The sequence below is a fragment of the Plectropomus leopardus genome, chromosome 24 (genome assembly GCF_026936395.1).
Source record: "Plectropomus leopardus strain MGB_pleo_1.0 chromosome 24, ASM2693639v1, whole genome shotgun sequence".
NCBI classification, from domain to species: Eukaryota; Metazoa; Chordata; class Actinopteri; order Perciformes; family Serranidae; genus Plectropomus; species Plectropomus leopardus.
In genome coordinates this window covers 2,894,212-2,909,387 of record NC_142199.1, presented here as the reverse complement: position 1 = coordinate 2,909,387, position 15,176 = coordinate 2,894,212, and the positions used below count along the sequence as shown (strand labels likewise).

At 39.7% G+C, this 15,176-nt stretch overlaps 1 protein-coding gene across 2 annotated transcripts in view; it reads left to right on the top strand.

Moving 5' to 3' along the window:
• Window positions 1-15,176, top strand: part of LOC148185460 (uncharacterized) — a 171,561-nt gene that overhangs the window by 88,862 nt on the left and 67,523 nt on the right. The window lies entirely within an intron of this gene.

Below are 15,176 nucleotides of genomic sequence, written 5' to 3'. Positions count from 1 at the left end.
TTTTTAAAACACACAATCGCTCATGTTGCCAAACATCGCCAGAGATTAACAAATTTGCACATTTATTTAATGACTTTTACATATATTCTTTGTAAAGATGCACTTAGCAAAGGCTCTGCCCTTTGAGTATCGTTTATAGTGAACTCAGTTTACAGCCAAGGGCCAAATCTGGCCCCAATAGGGTGCCGGGTGGTCCCCCAACCATTTTCTAATTCACATTACAAATAAAGTGATTCCCACTGGGGATTATTTCTGTACTTTTAGTTTACATAAGGTACCAGAGTGCAAAAAACAGCATTAAAAAAAGAACTTGTTTATCAAAAAGTGGAGGATCCCCATAGCAATGTCCGAAAATCTTAAGTATGTCCTGTAAGCCTAGAAATGTCCTAAAATCCTACAAATGTCCTAAAGTACCACAAATGCCGTAAAATACAAGAGGCCTCCGAAAATCCAAGAAATGTCCTATAATCAGAGAAACATCCTAAAATGCGAGAAATTTCCTAAAATCATAGAAATGTCCAAAAATCATAGAAATGTCCTATAATCAGAGAATCTTAAAATCCTTGAAACGTCCTTAAATCCTGGATACATGTATGGGAATGCTGCGACTGGCCCCTGGCCCCCTGTCACTTTGCAGAAGTGGCCCCCAGGTAAATCAAGTTTAGTTTCCCTGTTCTACTGCTACATAAGTAGTATCTTTTTAGCAATCCTGAACTTCTTTTCAAACCCAGGTGATCTCCTCCAGCTGAGTATCTTTCTCCCACAATCCCTCACTGTTGACCCAGCGCAGGTCCCCCCTCCTCCCCCTCCTCCCCCTCCTCCACCGTCACTCATCCTTTTGTGTTTCTTTGCCCTCGGAGAGTGAGAGAATAGCAGAGAGGCAAATAATCTGGAATTAGAAAGTAGATTCTTCAGGCCCAGCAACAGGCCTCATCACCATCTGTTCACCTAAACCAGCCGCGCCGCCACAAACCGCCGTCTCCGTGCGTCCTCCATCACCTGCGAGGAGAAGGGCGAGACAGAGAGCGCCTAACAACTGTCTTAATTTTATTTTTTGTCGACACAAGATAAACTGTCCTTATTAAAAAAAAAAAAAAACGCCGACGTGCCCGCCCGCCCTCTCATCACCCCCATTTTTTATATTCATCTCGCAATATTGCGCGATTAGTCTGCGGAGAATTTGACAAATAAGAGCGGCTTTCGCGGGAAAATATTTTGGCACGTTTTTCTTGATGTGAAAATGATTGCATTAAAAAGAGACGATTTTTTTTTTTTTTTTAACGGGTGGCGGCATAAGCAAAAAGAGCGAACGGGAAAACCACAAGTGTGATTTCTCTTTTTGGTGATCGACAGGTTGAAATGTGCATCATTAGCTTCCGCCGCTGTATAATGACCTTGTAATCACTTCAAATGGCAGTCTGGCTCTTGAGGTGTGTGTGCCACCGTCCACGCGGCTCCCCGCCCTTAATTCTTCTCAACAAGAATCATTACTTAATCTCAGCCGCCAAACAGCTCTCTCCCGACAATGTCAGCTCACATTGAGGCTGTAATCACTAGACCAAGGCCGCCGCCGCTGCTGCCGCCTCGTCCCCGCGGTGCTATCATGGGAAAAGGCAAAACCAGGGCTTATCTCTCAGCGCGCGGATATGACAGGAGAGGAAGAGGGGGACTTTACCGAGAGCTTTGTCTCATATCCTGATTGTGTTCACGCTCTCTCAGTCGCCGGGGTGAACATCTACCTGGAACAAACCAAACAGGTTGGGTCTGGGGCGAGGAGGGGGGAGGGGGGGCGGTCTGGATAAACTCCGCACGGACAAAGAGGAAGTGGGGGAAAAAAACATTTGAGGCCAGATAATGCCCGCGCTGAGCCCCATTAGGATTGAGGTATTATCCCCTGGTTGACTTTGGCTATGAGAAAATGTGGCCCCCCCCTCCCTTGCTTTGCCGTTTCCCACTCATAACAGACCTGTTGGCCGTCGAGGTTTATCAAGCTCACAAATCTAAACAGGACAGGGGCCCTGACCGGGAGAGGGCCTTGTACACAGGAAGGGCCCTAATTCTCTCTGGATTAGAGAGCAAGTTGCAATTTGGACAGCTGCTTGCTTGTAAAACCCCTGTTTGCCATGTCCATGCTGGCTTTTAGAACGTGGAATAATGCTTAAAAGGTTTCGCTTGTCATTACTTCAGGTCTCGGAAAAGGACATTTCACGCGCTATTCATTCTTCGTTTTTTGGTAATTTTGGCTGTGTTCACGCATATGGCGTAAAGTATTTTTATTTGATCTTGGAATTTCCAGCTCAGCTCCGACATAAGTCTAAAATACTCTTTGTTGTTACAATTATACTGTTAAATGCAAAAACAATGCTCCATTGAAGCCCATTCAAACTGCAGTTTGATCCCACAGCCATCAAAGCATAAAAACACGCATTTTATTATTTCTGGGTGTCATTCTGGGCCTTTGCCTTGGAATTTGTAATTTTTACTATTTTCTACCTGATGAGTTCAAAGATGAGATGCTCCATCACAATCAGTGTCTCTGACATATTCCAGGCTGTGATATAAAAAATAATAAATAAATAACACAAGTAAAATAGTTTTCATATATTTTTTCTCATCTTAAAACATATGGCATCATGACAAAAACCTGGCATTAAAAGGGTTAAAATTCTTAAAATTAATGGATATTTGATATTTATGGTAAGAACAGATGGTTCAAAAAATAAACTCACTGACATCAGAAATTATTAATGTGTAATATTTTGACAAGCACATTTTGAGCGCATGATAATGTATAAAAATCAATGTTGCTGCAAATCACCGAAATATCCCAGGCTGTGATAACCAAAAAATAAAATAACGACTGCTGTTAGTTTAAAAAATAACTCAATGAAAGTAAAAAATAACATCAATGTTTAATATTTTTAAAGCTTGATTATGAGGCGGGCCCTAAGGGTTAAGAGGACGGCTGTGAACGGTCAGTACGGGGGACAAATGGTGCACAAACGAAAAGTCATGCTGCTTTCTTCATGCACTATAATGGACATTTAACCTACGTAATTGTGAGCCAGGAGACCGTGATCACCTGATGTGTGCTGCAGGTGACCTCTGTCATATGACGGGAGCAAAGGTCAGGACTTTGTCCCCCGGGCCCCAGGAAGTGCACAGGTTCTTGAAGCCCATTTGACATAGTGGCCAAACTGTGGCACTACAACTTCAGGTCCGTCCTGTGATGCTTTGAGTCCAAAAGACTTTTCTCCATCGATGTAAATTGAGAAAGAGACGTCTTTTAACCAGTTGATACATTTTTGAGCATCACATCTCTACAAAATGACACGTTTGGCGACCGTGATTTGATTTCTTTGCTAACATTTTGGAAATCTAGAAGAGCCACATAGTTTTGTCAACTTCCTGCATTTCGGTGACTTTTCTGCATCATTTTATAGTGTAATTGTCTTTTATTTTGTCAAGATAAAAGTCCCATGAAACTTTCATATTTGTATTGGCGGGGACAAATGCACCTGTTCTAAATGTTGATGGGGACACCTGTGTCCCCTCGAAATCTACATTTTTGGATGTGGAATATTGGGGTAATATTACACCCTGGGAGTCAAACTTCTTTTGGCTTCAGGCGCCACTGAGCAACTCTTACAGGAATGAACGGAGCCTCGCCTCCATGCTGTATCCAGTTCTCTTTATACATTCATGGTTAGACCAGGAGGTCATGGGTCATGTCTTGTGTGTACTTTCAAAGTAAATGTTGCATTATTTTAAGTCAAGTACATATGTGATATAATTTCACATCGTGTCACGTCATGTAGACGCATGTAGCGTCATGTTGCATCATCACTTCATGTCGTCACATCAACACGTTATATTGTCACATTGTCATGTGATCACATCGTGTCGTCACTTTGTCACTGTCACAGTTAAAGTCACATTGTCACATCATCACATTATCGTATTGTCACGTCATTATTATGTTAAGTACGAATCGTGATGGCAAATAACCATTATCAACCATACAACCATATCATAATAATAGTTTGCACAACTTTTTGAGACACAGTATACAAACTGTTGTGTGAGGACACACTGTGAGTGGCAGTCAGTTTTCCTCCTTTCATTCCTATCAAACATTCATTCATATCAGCACTTGCTGCATGACAGTAGTGATGGTGACTAAGTCCTTTTATCGACTAGCAGCCCGTTGAGTAGAGGTGTGATCACAGCTGGAAGGTCATGAGTCTGATGACCATAAGAGTCCTCCAGCTGAAGGATCCTTCAGCGAGTCTCTGAACCACTGCGGCATCATTGTCTGCTGCTCTGGACGAAAGAGGCCTGCTTTTGTCTGCGTGTGTTTGTGTGTGTGTGACAAAGTAAAGCGGCTGTAAAATAAGCAGCGAGATAAAACATCTTAACCTCCTTGTACATGGAAACATACAACACGCGTGCTTTTGCTCCTGGAGCTGACAAGTTATTTGTCAAGAAGAATGGAAATGATGTTCCTGCAAAGGTGCATTTTCAGCACTAACAATATAAATAGTCTTTCTGTGGGGGTTGTGCTCTCAGTATTTACAGTGGGAAAACCTGGTAAACATGTTTACCTCCAAGATAAATCAAAGCATGCAGATGTGTTCATGTAATAAACATGGAGAGGCATGCACACGGGTACTGTACAAACCCACGCTGGTGATTTCAGGTTGTGTCATTGTATTAATCTCCCCCCTCGGATGGAAATGAGCAGCGGTTGTATCAACCTGAATGATTAACCTTTCTCACGTGTTGCGAGGGATTGCAACAGTCACTTTGTAATCGCGGAGGCAGGACCAAACACTGAATGCAGATGTCGTTTTTATCAGCTGCTAAGGAGGGAAACCCCACCTTAATGTCAAGGTAAGCAGGCTTTGATGGCTGAATTAATTCTTAATCTGTTGGCACGCCGCTGCCAGCACGGACTGAGATGTGTTGGGGGGGGGGCTTTACTTCCTTCGACTTCTGAGAGATTTCCTGAAGGCATGCAAAGCACACTCAGGACTTCTGTTGCTGATCCAAATCAGTTTTTTTCCCCCTCTCAGACATTGTGCCTCACAGCTACGTACGGGCGACTTCTCTCAATTGATTAATTCTGCTGTAAATTGGTCATAATGTGTGACTATCTCAAGAAGTGTACTGCATGGAGGAAAAAAGGCTGCCAACCGCAGTAGTGTGGACACAAGTTTGGGCATGAAGTTGATTAAAAAGAAAAGCTTTTTTTTTTTTAACTCCGTTATTAGCTTTTATACTGGCTGGGCTGGCTTTTCTGATTTAGTTTTCATGTTGTGTTATTGCCTTTTATCGCTGGTTTGATAGAGATGTACACGTCTTGTATGCATTTCTACAAAATTAAAAAGTCTTCACAAGTCACCAACAAAGCAGACTGATAAGTGGAAAGTTACTCAAGTACTGCACCATTGCAAATTTTAACATACTTGTACTTCACTTGAGTATTTACATTATAAGCTACCTTATATTTCTACATCTTTTTGACAGATATAATGACGTGGTACGTTCAGGTGAATATTGATCTTATGACCTTAAGCAATTTCGGGTTCAGTATCTTGGATACTTTGACACGGAGAAGTCTGGAGTAGAATCGACTTTTCGATTGAATTTTCCAATTAGTGGAAAACCGCTCTACCTCCAGCAAAGGACACCTGGCATTGTTATATCTGGTTATATTTAAAAGTCCAGCTTTTAAAACCAGCTAGAACATTAAAATGGTTGGATTTACTTTATAATATTTCATTTTTTATGCATATGTACTTTACATTCTCTGTCCACTGCCCATTCTCATTCGCAGGTATATCGATATTTATGCAATAGGTTCCCTTTAGCGTCTTTATAAGATGTAACAAGGCTTTCAAATGATTCCAGTGGAAATCCATTCATGGCAATACTTTACGCAAAGAAAAAGTCTGTGTTGGGTGGGACGAAGGAGAGGTGGACAGGACAAATTAAATTAGACTTTAACCCTCGAGTCTGCAGCTTGTGTCTCCTGTGAAACTAAAAATCAAAGTTGTTTTTAACTTTATGCATCTCACGTAAGTACTCCCATTCTGAAACCATAAGTCACCTTTTTTTAACAGTTATGTTACTTGACATTACAACCTGTGTGAAACCAAAAGCCACAATGATTTTAACGTAACTTACATACTTCTGCCATGTCAACGTTGTTCTGATGTAACATTATATAACTATATAACTGCCTAAGCCCTGTGAGAAAACCAAAAGCCAGTGTTAGTATGTATTTTTATGATTATGCATCCTTAGTTTAGAACTCTGTATCTACCTCAAGTAAATACCTAAGTAATAATAATAATAATAATAATAATAAGTCTCAGTGCCTGCAAGTTACAGTATGTTTGACCATGGATACCTGAGCTGGACCAGTGCCAGTAAATTTAGTGACACAAATACATGCCTCACTTCTCAAGGAGCTCCTGTACCTGACATGTGAGTCACTGATACTTACCCTCTACATCACAGCATTGTATAAATACTACTGCCTTTCTATGTGATCGCTGTCAGCCAGTCTTCTGTTCTGTGACAGTTAGTTTGCGTTTGGTCTTGTCTGGGCTGACCCGAGTCCTTGTCTTTGTTGTACTTGTCCTTATTTGTAGTCTTTGTCTTAGTTTGTCTTTGAATTCGTACTCGTTTATTGTACTTCATTCAATCATAATTGTATACTCATACTTTTGCGTGTATCAAACATTTCCTGTTTGAAGCTTCAGCCGGTGTCTCCGCTCTTCAAAATTCATCACAGGAAACTCATACTATCAGCCAGTGTTGATTTTTTGTAATGTGACATAACTAACATACCTTCACCCTGTGTGAGACAAAGACCAGTGTTTTCTTAATGCAACGATACGTAACTTATGTACTTGAGTTCTGTCTGAAGTCAAAAGTCACTGTTGTTTTGACGTAACATTACGTTACTTACACATGTTCGTCCCTAAACCTAACCGCATCTGTTTCACAACACTGTCCACATGTTAAAATGTTCTCCACCTGTGCATCACATAGAGACCCTAAAGGGCGCCCTGTGCGTCGCTATCATTATTTATTATATTTTTAAGATCATTCATAGGGCATTATTAAAGTCTTCTTTGAGGATGCCAAGTTGTGAAAATCCACTTTGTACAGCCTGAAACCCAAAGATTTTGTCTTATAAACGTGTTAAACCTTTTGATCAGTGGACCTTCTGGTTAGATTTCGGCATCTTGTGAGAGCATTTGAAGTGTTGAAGTTTCAGTTTAAGACGCTTTGCAGTTGTTTTTGCAGCAGCATAGCAATGTCATTTTAATTCACATACATTTTTTAACAACACTCAGTGGTCTCTAAACTGTATCGTCCACTGTGAGCAACCCAGTCAGATTTTATGAGGAATGTATCAGAAATTTGCATCCACTAAATTGTAAAAGTACAAGTTGAGGGTAAGTAATGGGTCTAGTGCCCTTGCTCTGCAGGACGTATGCTAAAGTGGTCGGAAAGCAGTGGTTTATGGGAAATACGGTCTCAGTTTGACACAAAACAAAATCAGTGGCCTGAAGTAAATATGGTAAAAAATATAATCTCTTTAAAACTGCATGCATTTCACTGTGAGGCACCTTTTCCCTGTAAAACACACAAACAACTCCATCACTGTAGTCACCTACATTATGTGTCGCCTTTTATAATCAGATTATTCACGGCTAAATCTGTAATTGTAGCGGACTAAACTCTCCTCCCTGCTCAACAATGCCGTCTTTGGCCTTTCTGCTGCAGAATAATATCTGTAATGTGTGTGTCTGTGTCCTCTGTAACACAGAATAACCTTAGAATGAACCATCATGCATTGCAGAGGTCATGCTTAATGCTACATGGTTAGCGGTAGCTTGTTAGCAGCCTGATCCAGTTAGAGCTGCAACAAAGCTGCACACATTTCCCAAAGAAGAGGAATTACAACCATAATCGTTCTTGTCATTTGCACAGCAATTTTACTCCTGAATGCCTCGTTTTAGGGAGGAATTAATAATAAAAAAAAAAAAAATCGCATGAGCTTCAGGTGCCGAGGAGTTCACCCTTTTCCCACTCATCCTTGCCTGCAGCCCTGTGACGCTCTCTCACTCTCTCTCGGTTTCTTATTATCAGTTAATAATTCTTTCTCATTCAAGCAAATTAGAGAAACTTGACTGTGTTAGAGCGAGTCCAGCATGGAGCTGCAGGCAGAGAGGAGGCTAAATGGCAGAAATTCCCCCCAGAGCAAGGAGCGCATGAAGCACAACATTGTGTCCACCACAAAAGCCGCTCTGTAGTTTTGATCCCCTCTAATTTAATTAGCCCAAGAGGTAGTGCATTAATTTGCCAGGAATTCTTCTGATGCAGAAAGCCGCCCCCGGTGCATGGAGGGAGAGAGGGGAAGAAGAAACCTTCTTATTGCTTTTGTGCAGTTGAGGAGGAGGAAATTTTCCTCCATCTAACGTGCCGTGGTGTGAGAGCTTTGATCGGGTGGATCTCTATCAACATTTGTGTGTAATTCCGGGGATTTTTTTTTTTTCTGTCATTACAAAGCAGAGCTCATCGTTTTTTAATGCTATTCCTTCTCTAAGTCGATTGAGTCTTTCTCCGTCCTTTGGCAACAAATATTAAGAACTGCACCTTTCACAGGGAATTAAAGATCAACTGCATCTCATAGTGCAGCTCAGCTCGTGTCTTTAAAGAATCTGCGACCTGTACAGTCATTTATAGTGTTTGTAAACTAGAGATGATTCTGTTCTTAAGATATATACAGTGAGAATACATGAATATCTTAATGCGAATACTTCTAAAATCTTGGGATAGTTTTCATCTTGTTTGTGCTTTCATTAGAAATTAAAGGGAGAGTTCAGATTTTTTTTTTTGACATGGGGTTGTATAAGGTATTTATCCAAGATCAGTGTATTACGTACAGTAGATGTCAGTCAGCACATCCCCAGTTTGGAGAAAAGAACAGGCTGGAGTCTGATATGGAAGCTAAACAGTGTACTGCTGTGGATGGGGGCCAGCAACAAAATGTTTTTTAGCCGCCTAAATTTCAGCATTTTACCTTTCTGTAAGACAGTTCATTACGACAAGTCAGCTCTTATTGGCCTCAGTTGTAAATTGTAAAAATAAACAGAATACAATGATCTGCAAATCCATTCTGACCTATAATTATTTAAATACAGTACAAAACAAGATGTTTAACACTTTGAAACCTTAGAAAATTGGCTTAATTTCTGTCAAATGCATTGGAAGACAGCAATGAGCAATGATAAAAGTAATGACCCAAAACATAACAAGAAATAAGTTAACACTATTACGATACTAAAATTACCTGAAAATAATATATTAAAAATTTTCAAAAATTATTAAGACATTAAAACAAAAAATGAACAAGTTAATGACCTGGGCAGTGTGTCTAAAAATTATAATAATTCAGTAACATAATTTTAAATATATAATTATGATAATTCCAAAAATATATACATATATAATATAGAGATTTTCCCCATGATTTCTAAATCTTCCTATGTCTCGCAATTTGGTAAAAACATTTCTTACCGGGTTGCTCATTGCTTTATTTCCCCATGTTTTGGTTGATAGATTTAAATACTTGTAAAGGCATCTGAAAGCAGCAAAAGTAAAAGGGTAATAAACATTATCGTTGCGAGATGCGTTTATTATTGTGACTGTGACATCACCTTTCCTTTTAACAACACTCAGTAATTTTTTTGAGAACTAAGGGCAATAATCTTTTTTTTTTTAAAGTTTTGAAAATGTAATTCTTTCCTATTCTTGCTTGATATACGACTTCAGTGTGACAATAGTCTGGGTCTCAGTTGCCACGCTGTTGTAACTCATGCAGAATTTGTCTCATTGTCTATTTGGAATATGCAGAGACATCCCTGAAAGAGACATCTTCTGTATGGCAGCATATGTTGCTCCAAAACTTGTGTGTACTTTTCAGCGCTCATGGTGCCTTCACAGATGTGCATGTGAATACCTCTAAAATGTTGGAATAGTTTAATCTTTTTTGTGCTTTTGTGTCTTTTAAAAATTAAATCAAACCTCTTGAAACTTGCAGATAATCCAGATTTAGGTATAAAGTGCAACACAGGATGAAATTATATCTTTAAGGCTGTCATTTGTCTTCTTTCATCAGTCATTTGACAATACTTCTGTAATACTGAAGTCCCACATTGTAGAAAGAATTACAGTACTTAAATCTAAGATGGTAATCTCTCCAGTTGTCACAGGAGGGGAAACACTTCATTTAGGTTAACTATCACCATCGCAGTAATTTTCATTTGAAAGGAAAAACTTGTGCTTTTTGGATTTAATTATCATGCAACGTTCTTGATAAGTGAAGATCGGGGCTATTTGATAATATTAATTTTTGGAGCTATCGCACACAGCCCCCTTTGATAATCTTTCATCTTGAGACACTCTCTTGTGTGATTATACTAAATTGAAGAGGCCTACACCATAGTCATTAAAGAATCACTTCTCATTGTGTAATTAAAGTGCTTCCAGTGGTCCACTAAAAGATACTGGCCCACAGTACATCGTTTTGCTCGCTTTTATGCATAAAATGCATGAGTTTTCTGTTTGTGCCAAAGCATTTCCCAACAAGGTAGCTCTGTCTTTCATATCTGTGTTCTCACAGACATTAAAACATGACTTATACTTGCAGTTTTAGTTGTATTTCCGCAGCTTAGGTGGTTTTTCTCATGAAAATAGCCCATCAGCAGTGAGGTCTGGCTTAAAATCACTTCTTAAACTGACTCCTCGGATGAATCTTGGTCAAACTTAGACTAGTCTCTGCAAATATTCACCATCAGCACTCCAGTCATGCTTTTCCTGTTTTGGTGTGCACTGCAGTGTCAAAGGTCAGAGTTCAACTTTGGTCAACTTTGACCTTTGAAGTTGCCCACTCAACCAGAAGAAACAGTGTTGCCCTGGACTCTTGTGTTTGAATATGGTTTTGTACGATCTAATACGAAGTCATTCTGCAGTATTTGTTAATCCTCGTCTGATTTGTGATATCACTTTTTTGTTGATGATAGCAGGGCAGTTTAATTGGATGGAAACCAACAGTGACTGTAGTCTGAGCCCTCCTTTCTCCCTCTAAGGGCCCAGACACAACAAAGCGAGATCAAAGATCTGGTGGTGTCGATGGCTGACTGTTGCGTTGCCTCATGTTGTCTTGTTTGGCCAAAATACTTTCGCCGTCTTGATGAAATCTCATGTAGCATTTGAGATAAGGAGCATCAATTCAGCATGTGCAGGAACTCAGTAAGAGGACATAAAGATGAACTTGTGACTGTTAAAGTGGACCAGAATTGATTCATCTTGGATAAAAGGCAGCTTCAGGACTCACCTGAAACTTTCCACTCTGGCACACAGAGAAGGTATGCATCTGCTCTGCTCGAAAAGCGCAACACGTAGACCTTCTAGTGATCCACTTTGAGATTTCATATATAATTCAGAGACAATCGCAACCCTAGACTCAGTGCCCAGGTTAACCAGCGAGCGCTGCATTTGTTTTGCCGCGAGCAACGTTGTTTTGCCCTTTCCCCGAGGCAGAACTCGCCGCTCTGATGTGTCCCCTTTTTGTCCGCCCCGTGTCCTAAGGTACATTTTCACCGTGGAGAGGTAAAAGCATGGGTTAGATGTTTTATGCGCGCAGTACAAGTGCACAGTGCAGGGGCTCTGCGGGATAAATAATTCACCGGAGCATGTTTGAACAGGTACGGAAATAATCCTTCAGCAAAGTGAGAGTGGATATATATTCCCTCCTCCTGCTGCTCCTCGTCCTCCTCCTCCTCTCCCTCCGTCTGCCTCTCGATGGGTTCGAAACAAGTTGAAGTGCAGAGAGGTCTCTAAACATATCACCCAGGCCGGATGAAATATTAAAGGTTATTGGTTAGCGTGAGAGCGTGCTCCTCGAGTGTCTCCTGTGCTGAGACAAGCAGGTAAACTTAACTTCCCTTTCAGAGTAGACAGGTTGAGATATCTGACACTGGTAAATATTACATGGAAGTGTGTGCTAGCCGAGGGGCAGGTAAGCTGAATTTACAGACCCGCAGTCCCCTTTACTTTTTAACAGCATACATCTTTTTGATTTCCTATGTGGACATGGTCTTTTTCAGTCGCCCTGTACATCAGATTTACAGTATATCTTTATAAATACACTGTGAATCAGAGCTATACTTGTTCACATGTGGCTGCACAGTGTGGAAAATACAAATCTATATTCTTCTTGGAAAATACTTAACAGATACTCTAAGATATAATTTTACAAAATAACCATAGTAGCAGCTGCAGGTTGGAGATTTGAGTGCAAGAAATTGCCCAATTTGGTTTACAGGCAGTAGTCAAATGAACTTGTTTTTTTTAAATTGTTTTTATTGAGCTTTACAGGTTTTACAAACAGTACCTTTGTTGTACCTTTTACATTATACGTGATCTTTTCTAAAGGCGTACAGTAGTTGAGTAAAATACAGCATTTAAAAGAAAATAAAATCAAAATAGCCATGAAAACTAAACAGGAGAAAGCCCCAGGTGTCTACAATATAAATGAGCATCACCTTTTATTTTATTTTGCTTGTTATAGCAGGAAAAGTAGCAATTGATCAATTGCATGTGTGCATTATTAATGTCATTACTAACAGCTGTGTTTGCTGTGAGGAAGGACTGTTTGCAGAGAGGTTTGTTTGTTGGTGAAGGGTTACAAATATTTGCTAGAATCCACCATTAATGTTTGTTTAGAGGGCAGTAAATTGATTTTTAATGTAATCTTTTACGTTACATTCAAGAGACATTTGCATATAAGCAGTCAAAGTGTTGAATGTAGTTTACTACAATTTTTTTGTGATGAGTGGCAGTGATGCAACAACTAAATTATATGGGTCTGTATATCCAGTAAAACACAGAAATTTGCATTACATACCTAGAAATCAGCTGGAAACAGACAAAAACACATGCAAGCATGTGAATAAAAACACACACAAACAAAAAAACAGTACTCATTAAAAACTGGGATAAAACCTATAAATAGAAAAATACAAATAAAAAAATAAGCAACAAATAAATAAATGAAAAAAATGATGATAATTACAATAAAATGTAAAGAAGTAAAATACTCAAATTGTAAATAAAAGGTAGATGAAAGGATAACGGCACAAAATAAAATGTTAAAAACATATTAAAAATAATTTTTAAAAAAATAGAGCAAGTAGTGAAACTGTAAAACAGGCTAAAATGTGTAAAGAAACAGTCAAAAGATAAACAAAGTCAAAAAAAAATCCAAACAGAAGAGGCAGGTCTTGAGTATATATTATACACTATACTATACTACGTCACTTTAGAAACACTGATACGCGCAAAATTTATTTCTGCTGTCGACTGGATTGAAAAACCAGCTGCAGATATTTGGCCTTAACTTGTGAAAGCTTCTTAAAGTATAAATTTCCTTTCATATTATTTCTTTGAGATTTGTTGGAGATATCGTGTGTGGGCGCTCTCAGGAGCTGTAACTGCTATACGAACAGTCGGCCATTGTGTGCTGTGATTTCAGGCGACGCTGCAGCTGCTCAACCTGAATATTACACTTCAGCTCAGTGCCTCAAATTCTTAATCTCTGTCTTGATCTCATGTATTATTGATCCAGCAGATAGTGTCACTCCACGTCGGTGTAACAATCGTCTAGTTACTCACAAGTGTTAGTTAGCGCTGGTATCCGGGGTCAGTCGCCAGTTTTCAAAGTACGTGACATCACATCGGCCCTTTTTTTGCCTCATATGGCTAATAAACATGAGCAGAGCGTATCATATCTGAGCACAGTGAGTAACAGTGAACACGGAGACAGAGAGGAGGACGAAACTCGCTCACCCACTTTAACCTCTTTGTTTTTCGCCCCGAGCATCACAGCAGACCCCAGGAAAGGACGGAAAGAGGGGCGGAGGGGTGAGGGAGGGGGGGTGGAGGCAGCAGCCTCACGGTGGCTGCGCAGGCTGGAGGGGTGAGGGGAGTGGTGGTGGTGGTGGGGGGTGAGACGGGGTGAGGGGATAATTAAGCGAGCACGGTGACAGCTGCAGCAGGTCCCGAGCAAAAGGCCTGAGCTCCACTGAGCTGAATTAATGGCATCAGTGGAGCCCGGCAGCGCCGCCAACGCCGCTAACATTTGATCATTAATTATTAGCCTTTTGACAGAGCCGGGCCTCGTAACCCCTCACCTGCCCGTCGGCGAGGCCTCACCTGTACCGCACACGTCTCACATACAGTATAAACATGCATGCACAATCAAAATACTGCAAAAATTGTAATAGTGCAACAGAAACGTCCATCAAACTATTAATTATTTATTCTTGACAATGCAGCTTTTTGCACATTAATCAAGACATCACTTAACATGCTTCATTTCGTGACCTTAACCCTTTAAAACCTAAAAAAATGGAATTCTTTCAATAATATGGGAGTTTGGAAATGAGCAACTTAATAAGAAATGACACAAAAAAATGTGCAATAAGTTGGTAAAAAGTGCAATAGCAAAAGAAAAAGAGAAATAAATCAAACAATGACGACAAAACAAACAATAAAACAACTAAAGACAGGACATTAAAAAAAACAAAACTAGGAAATGACCAAAAAAAAATGCAAAATTATTATAACAATTAATATAACAATGTAGAATAATTATAAGTGTAGTTAATAGTTCTCTGAACATTAAATCTACAAATTTCTTGCAATTTGCAGGACATTTCTTGACAAGTTTTCCATACTTTAAAAAATATGAAACACATCTGAAATGCACCACAAGAAAAGTGATGTCGATCCAGGTATCAAACTTGTCTGATTCCACCTTATAAATATCAAAATGTGAAATTTCAGTGCCAGTTAGTCACTTCCTGATGCCTTACCAACTCGTCAGATGCTTGCTGGGAAGGCATCAATCACATGCTGGTATAATTACACAAATGACATAATTGGCACAGATGAATAATATAACCTCACATTTTCTCAGAGGGAAGCAAAACATGCGATTGTCACTGGACCAGACGTACCTGAGACAGGAGACACTAATTATAGGTAGATATTGTACAACAATATAAATCAAATTTCAATTTCTCTGAAAA